Source organism: Elephas maximus, chromosome 1 (assembly GCF_024166365.1).
Source record: "Elephas maximus indicus isolate mEleMax1 chromosome 1, mEleMax1 primary haplotype, whole genome shotgun sequence".
NCBI lineage: Eukaryota > Metazoa > Chordata > Mammalia > Proboscidea > Elephantidae > Elephas > Elephas maximus.
Genome location: NC_064819.1, coordinates 213,339,104 through 213,346,444, shown reverse-complemented (window position 1 = coordinate 213,346,444; position 7,341 = coordinate 213,339,104). Strand labels below are relative to the sequence as shown.

The following is a 7,341-nucleotide window of genomic DNA, read 5'->3' as shown; positions in this document are numbered from 1 at the left end:
CGGTGTCCCCCGGGTATCTCCGGGCCGGGGAGGAAGCCAAGAGCCCCGGCTGCCACTCGCCTGGGATTCCCCCGCCCCCCGGCCCCGCTCTCCCTGGCCTGAGTATGCTTTGCCTCCTGTCCCTTCCGAGGAGAGGGACGCACGCAGGCTGGGGGTCGCGGCTTGTCTTGCGCCGCCCGCACCCAAATCCCAGCGCGGCCCACCAGGAAACCGGCAGCTGCTCCCCGCACTGCTGCTCAAACCATTTGAATACCCGGCGAGGGCGGGCCGCGCTGCCTCGGCTGGGTGCGCCCTGGGGGCCGGCGAGGGATCCCAGGGAAGGCAACTGGGGCATTTCGAGCGCGTGGAAAGTTCGCGCTTCCGCTCGCCCTGCTGGAAAGTGCTAGTAAACACTCTGCAAGGCTCCTGCAGCGCAGCCAGGTGCTACGGTCTGATGTTGTTTTTATTGACTGATAACCTGATCGTGAGTAGAGGCGGGGGCGAGGGGGGAGAAAAGGGACCAGGAGTACACGGCCAAAATCATAATGACAATCCTGACTGTCATATAATTCCATTTGCCAGGAAAGCAGGGAAGACTGGGTGGGAAATGGGGAAAATGGGGGGAGGGGGAGGAAAGGAGGTTTCCACATCCTTAAAGGAAATTCTCAGGCTCCTGGAGACGCCCAAGTTTTGCTTGACAAGCAGAGACCGGCTCTCCAGGGAGTTCCCGGTTTGCAGCGAGCGGAGCGCGGCCGCGATCTCCCCGCCGGGCCCAGCCCTCGCGACCGCCTCCCTCCCCCGTAGCCCAGCGCGCAGCACATCCCTCGCTTGCTCGCCGGCTCCAGACTGGTTTTTCTGGTTCAGCCTCCCTCCCTGGGACGCGCTGGGGGATCCGATGACGTCGCTGGCTGAGTCGCTCCCTCTTCCTCCTCCCTCGCCTCCCCTCCCCCTAGTAACTTCTGTGCAGGGAGGCGCTGCCAGGAATAACCCCGGCGTCCACAGCCGGGCGGGGAGCGGCCGCTGCGGCTCCGCACGCAGCCAACTGCGGCTCGGGCCTCGCGGCGCCCTCCCGAGCCGGCAGCCCCTGCCCTGGGTCCCTCTCCGTACAGTGTCAGAAAAATAAATAAAGGAAAGAGGAGCCTGGGCTGGCGGTCGGGATCGCTTCCCTCCCTCCCCGCCCGCCCTCCCTCCCTCTGTCCTTAAGGAAATGCTACCAGACACCCCCCACCAGACACGCTCAGCCTGGGCGAGGAGCGGCCGCCGCGGCAGCGAGAACAAGGGCACCAGGGGGGTTTCCTCTCCCTCCTCCTCTCCCTCCTCTTTTTCGTCCTCCTCCTCCTCAACGGTGACTTTCCAGGTGAGCGGCCGCCGCGGCTGCGAGGATCCCCCTCGCCCGCTCGGGCTCTGCCCGCTGCGTCGCGCCCTCCTCCCGTCCCTGTCACCCGGCGGCGACCGGGAGCTGACAGCCACCCGAGGGTCGCGCGGCCCTGAGGAAGGCGGCCGGCGGGAGGTGGGTTGGAGGTGAGGGGGTGGAGAGGCGGAGAGCGGGCGCCGGCTAGCGCTGTCTCTAGCCCAGAAGAGGGTCTCCAAAAAACATCCTCGGTGACTGTGGCACAAGTATTTGCCAAGTTGTATCTTGGACGTTGACGCTCCCAGGAGCGGGGAGCAACTTGGAGGGTCTCCGGGCTCGTTAGCAATATTCCTCCACGTCTTTACTCTGGGATGCTGGGTGAAGCCTTGGGGTGCGTGCGGGGTGAACCATTTGGGAGCAGAGCGGCGGGAATCTAGGTTCCTCCTCGGCTCGGTAAGTGGCCTTGGTGCTGTTTTTCCTGCCCTCCCGAGCATTATTAGCTTGTTTCACTTTACACTGGAATCTCCGCCGCCGCGCTTCATCCCCGCCGGGCGCGCGCCCCCAGCCCCTTCCTAGGGGTGAGGATCGGAGGGGCAGCGCGTTGGGCAATGTGGGGAATACCCTGGCTGAGGCGCTATGCAGATGAGGGGAGGCTGCTTTGCGTAATGTCCTGGGGGGAGGGGGCGCGCGGGAGCGCTGGAGGCAGGAATGTGCCTGGGTACTAATGAGGGACGTGCACCGGCGCGCACGGCCCGCCACCGCTGCGGCTGCCGCGGCCGCCGGCGGCCCGTTGTCAGGTAGCGGGGGAGGGGGCCGCGACGCGGGCCGGGGGCGGCGCGGGAGGACGGCCGGGAGGCGCGGGTGCCGGGCTGCCGGGCTGCGGCCGAGCGAGCGCGGGGCAGGCGCGGACTGTGGGCATTTCAGTGACTTCGTTCTGCTCCTGAGGAAGGAAGGAAGAAAGGAAGGAAGGCAGGCAGGCAGACGAGAAGGAAGGAAGGAAGCGAGGAAGGAGGGGACTGTTTCGATGGAAGGTTCAGCGGAGGCGCCTTCGCCTTTGCGGGTGCAGCGGCCTCAGCGCGGCTCCCGCCGCCGCAGGCTGGACGGGGGCGCGTGGAGGCGGGTGGGGGCGGTTTTGCATGCATGTTTGTCTGTGCGTCTGGCCGGGTACCGGGAGGGACATGTGTGTTTGGGCTGTGCGCTGTGGGGAGCTGGGTTTGCGCCTTTATGCCTGTTCCCTGAAGTGGGTGGAACGTTGGCCCGTTCCGGGAATGTTCCATGACGTGGTGCAGCCACAGGAAGGGGGTTAACGAGGGGCTCTCTGCCGCGGCGGCTCTGCCGGCTGCTATCAAAGCAGATGTGCCGCCGCTGCTCCTCCTCCTCGCTCACCTCCCTTTACTCCCCCTCCCCCCGCCTTTCCATTCTATGCGTCTTTGACCGATAGGGGTGAGACAGGAAAACACTGTTCTCTGTGTATGTGTGTGTGTGTGTGTGTGTGTGTGTTGGGGGGGGGTGATGTATGTGTGTGGTGTCTGTCGTACTTGGTGGGGGAGACTCCAATTCAGCTCTGCCACCCCAGCTGTTATCGCAGATGGGTGCGTTTTATACGCGTGTGCCTCCCGCGTTCTGTCCCTCTTACATAACACATCCAGTGCAGCAGAGGACAGGAGAAAATGCGACCCCAGCCCTCCAAGCCCACACTGGGTAAGGGGGGCGGAAGGTCAAGAAGTGTCCATGGGTGTTGTCCTTTAGGGACTTGGCTGCCGGGGGTGGGGGGGGGGGAGGCGGGCTGGAGGGAAGGAGGAGGGGGAAGGGGAGGGAGGAGGGGAAGGAGGGTTTTCTTCAAGCGTCTCCTCACTCTCCTCCCTGACTTAAAAGTATCTAACTAAAAAGGGCTGCAGGACCTAGTCCTCTCTAATGGGAACGCTTTGACTTGCTAAGCGGAGGCAAAGTGGGTACTTTAACCGCCCGAGTGCGGAGAAGAGGTAGGGTCCTTAATTCAGATACTTGGAGCAGACCGGCACTAATATGTGCGGGAGCTGGGGGTAGTGGGATGGCTCCGAGGGGACCAGAGGAAGCCCCTGATTATAGGTTTCACTGAAGGCCTTAGGACACCTGTAATGGCTTACAATTCACACAGGAAACTGTGTGCAACTGACATTGCAAAAGCCATATTCTCTGCACAGTTATTTAGGCCTAAAACGAACATTAAAAGACTTGTTTCCGGTACTTTCATTATAATGGAAAATTTGAACGGCTTTTTCTCTTTCCTTTTCTGCCATTTTAAAAATAACTCAATTTACCTCCAAATAAATATTGGCACTCCTCTCCACCCCCCCCAACAAAGGCTCAAAAAAAAAAAAAAGCTAGACCTCAATAATTCGCAAGAGAACTGTGTTTGGCATACTCAGAGCCCTAGTCAAGGGCTTTTGATTTTTCTCTTCAGTACAGTTGTTTCTTTTGTAGTGCATAATCAAGCCCAGTAATTACTTGAAATATTAATAAGATCCATTTTAATTAAATTTGCAGTGATTTGTCATCCTAGGAAAAGTCCATTTAACTTTATTAGAAACATTTCTTTCAATGATATAATAATAATCGGTGCTTTTTGTCCTTGAGGAAACCAAGTTATTTTAAATATTTGCATATGTATACGTATGTATGCATATATGTAGATGTATATGTGTGTGTGTGAATTTTCAAATGCCTGATCGCTTTTTCACTTTATAAGAGTGCCAGGATTTTAACCAAGTAGATCGCATGATGAATAGATTAGGTTTAATTTTAGGATATATGCCAAATAGTTTATCAAAACAGAAATGCCCTCCATGTGAGTAAAGTGGATATCGTTTTCATTCTTATGAGAAAATTCCGGTTAAACACTAAGAAGTCATGGTACCAGCTGAGAATTTGTGCATTTTTATTTTGAAGTGAAAGGTATTTAGGAATATCCACATAATAATAGTGTGCTTTAGGTGTCATAATTCCTTTTGACCACTAGGTTTGAGCTATACAGCTTATTTCTTGTTTGCAGAAAATTGTGATACTGCAATGGTGGATCTTCTGAAAATTGAGACAGTTTCTTCTTTTGAACGAGGTATAAAACGGAAAATTAGCTAATATAGGCCACTATATTTCTGTTATAGTGATTGTATTTCATGTGGTTGGTTTTATTAGAAACTGCTTATATTTATAAGAGGATATTTAAGATTAAACTGATGTGAGATTGATTTGGGGACAACTTTGGGAATGGTAGTTAGTATATTGATGGTATTCAGACTTTTAAATTTAACTGATTAGATCCTTGTGGAGATCTTTGGTAAAGTATATTTCTATTTAAATAGAATATGAAAGTGCATTTGCTATGTATACATTACCACATAACAAAATCCTGTTGTTTGACTACACTGAAAGATTAGCCAACAGAGTCTCTTGATTGATCAGTTTCCTTTTACATGAGGTGTGTTTGTAAACCTTGTTACTATGAAAACAAAACAGGACAACATGTATGCCGGCATTCCCGGTGGAATAAGGCTACGTGTGTATGCTTGCGCCTTTAGCGCTTTGTTACTATTCAGAAAACTAGGTTCAATCATTTATCCTGATTCAGTTTAAAATGAAGAATCTTGTTTAAAAATCTGCCATTAAAAAAAAAGGTCTTAATTCAGCAGCAGCAACAACAAATCACAAGCACTTTATTTGTATTGGTTTTAGATGTTTGAGTTACCATCTGGAATTAGCCGAAATTAATTTGAAAGTCTGTATGTAGCAAAAACAGTTTTAAAAAAAATGTTATTTGGCATGAATCAAAGTGTAATCCATTAGAATGTAAAATAATTTAATAATACCTGATATAATAAGGGAAGATCAACAAACCTGTGGCTGGGGATCAAACAGGCCACTAATCTAAGTTTGTTCACAGTAAATAACACTTCACATTTTGATACACAGCGTCAGTAGAAATTCTGTTGGTCTATGCATTCGTCTTGTGGGTGGAGAAATGGTTGATCATTTAAATCTCCACCTGAAAATTCAGTGATAAGCTTCTAGTTCATGAATTTATTGGGTAAAACTTGGCAAAAGAGTATTGCAATTTTTAAAATGATGTTAAAAAAGTAAAAACAGAGGAGGTTTGCTAACTTAACCTAGTGGACTTCAGGTTTCACAAGGAACTTCAAACCTTCCAGAGTATATATGTTTCCTTTAACCACCTAGGCAGACCCTTGGTTAAAATTGAGTAAGGCTATTTGGGAACCCTGGTGGCATAGTAGTTAAGAGTTTGGCTGCTAACCGAAAGGTTGGCAGTTTGAATCTACCAGGAGCTCCTTGGAAACCCTGTGGGGCAGTTCTGCTCTGTCCTATAGGGGTTGCTATGAGTTGGAACCAACTCCATGGCAATGGTTTTTTGTTTGTTTGTTTCATTTTATGGTAATATTCAAGTGAGGGCTGTTTGACAAAGCCTGCGGGTTTCACACTGTTGGAAGCGATAGGTGAACACAGATGTGAAGAAATATGGGGGGAGACCTCATGAAAATTGAATTGTGTTTATTTGAAGGGAATTAGATGAGAAGTAGCATTATTTTCTACTTGTCCCTAATATTTGATCACATTTTGCAATCAAAATCATTGCTTCCTATATGCTACTTATGACAAAGCTAACAACAACAACAAAAAAGAGGTTGTAAATCAGTATCTGTAGCTGTGAAATCGTTCTGAGTAATATGGGAAAATAGCTCAGCGTTTTCTCTCTTATGGTCCAACTTCAGAATCTTCTAATTTAGCTTTCTTGGTCTGTACAATCTTTGCTTCTCTGAGATGGACTATGGGTTCCAGCATTAAGATAGGCACAGACCTCTATTAGCTTCACAGCTGCACTTAGAATAGAATCAGAACTACCTGATATTTGGGTTGCTGTTGTTCTGGGCCAGATATGTGCTAATCTTACCCTGTACTCCACTACCCATAGTTTGAGACATTAGCTATGACATGTGATCTGTTTTATGAAGTGTCCATAACTTTGGATTTCTTGTTAGCTTACAACTTGGGGTCTAACTATTTAGACAAATATGTAGAGCTTAGTACTTTGGATACAAGAGGTAAAAAGGATGTTTGTGTGTCTGAGGGCAATTCGGGGCAGAAAGCAGGTGTAATCTGTTTTCCTTCAAGCCTGGCCTGTCACTTCAGGGTCACAGGGTGGTTGTATTTAAGACCAGGAAGAACCCAGGGCTAGCATTTTTGACTTGTTACTCGCATATAATCTTAGTCCTCTCTTTAGAGTACTATGACAGGTATTTCATTGATACAATTCATTCATCCGTTCATTCAAGAAGTAGTTACTATGTGTCAGGTCTTGTGCTTGACATCAGGGGTGTTATAACCCAGACCAGAAAAGGAGTTTATATTTAAGTGGGGTTGGACAGATATTAATCACATGGTGGAACAGTTTCTGTAACACCACATTTGTTATGAGGGTAGCGGTGGTTCAGTGGTAGAATTCTTGCCTTCAATGTGGGAGACTTAGGTTTGATTCCCTGTTGCTGCATCTCACACAGCCACCATTCATCTGTCAGTGTTGCTGTGATGTTGAACAGGTTTTAGCAGAGCTTCCAAACTAAGATAGACTAGGAAGAAAGGCCTGGTGATCTACTTAAGAAAATTAGTGAGAACCCTTTGAATCACAAAGGTCCAATCCCATTGTGCAGCGGGTTGCCTCGAGTGGGGGCTGACAAGAGCTAACAAGAAGAAACAAGAGAGTATGTATCGGGGGGCCTGACCCTAGGGGTGAAGAGACTGAAGGATGGATAGGTGGGTGGGAAGAGCAAGAGTGTTAAATAAAAAGGAAACAGTCAAATATCCTGAGACTGGAGATGGTACCATGTTTCCAGGAGTTGAAAGCAAGCCAGTGAGTGGGGCTGGAGGTCAGAGAACCAGAGAGAAGTGAAACAAGGTGAGGCCAGACCTGTGGGCAGGGCCTTAAGGGCAGACTGACCACATCACTGATGGTCCAAACCAGG

The 7,341-nt window shown here is 50.0% G+C and overlaps 1 protein-coding gene across 7 annotated transcripts in view; it reads left to right on the top strand.

Annotated features, from left to right (window-relative positions):
* Positions 1-358: 358 nt before the first annotated feature.
* Positions 359-7,341, top strand: part of HIVEP2 (HIVEP zinc finger 2) — a 238,237-nt gene continuing 231,254 nt past the window's right edge. For 3 of the 7 annotated variants that reach the window (XM_049902448.1, XM_049902439.1, XM_049902476.1), the window contains exon 1: positions 1,927-2,127. The gene's annotated coding sequence lies outside the window, so the exon portion shown is untranslated. Of the gene's footprint in view, positions 464-1,248; positions 1,337-1,926; positions 2,128-2,168; positions 3,032-7,341 lie in introns of those variants that run through there. The other 4 variants (XM_049902484.1, XM_049902432.1, XM_049902462.1 and 1 more) reach the window with 4 other exon arrangements.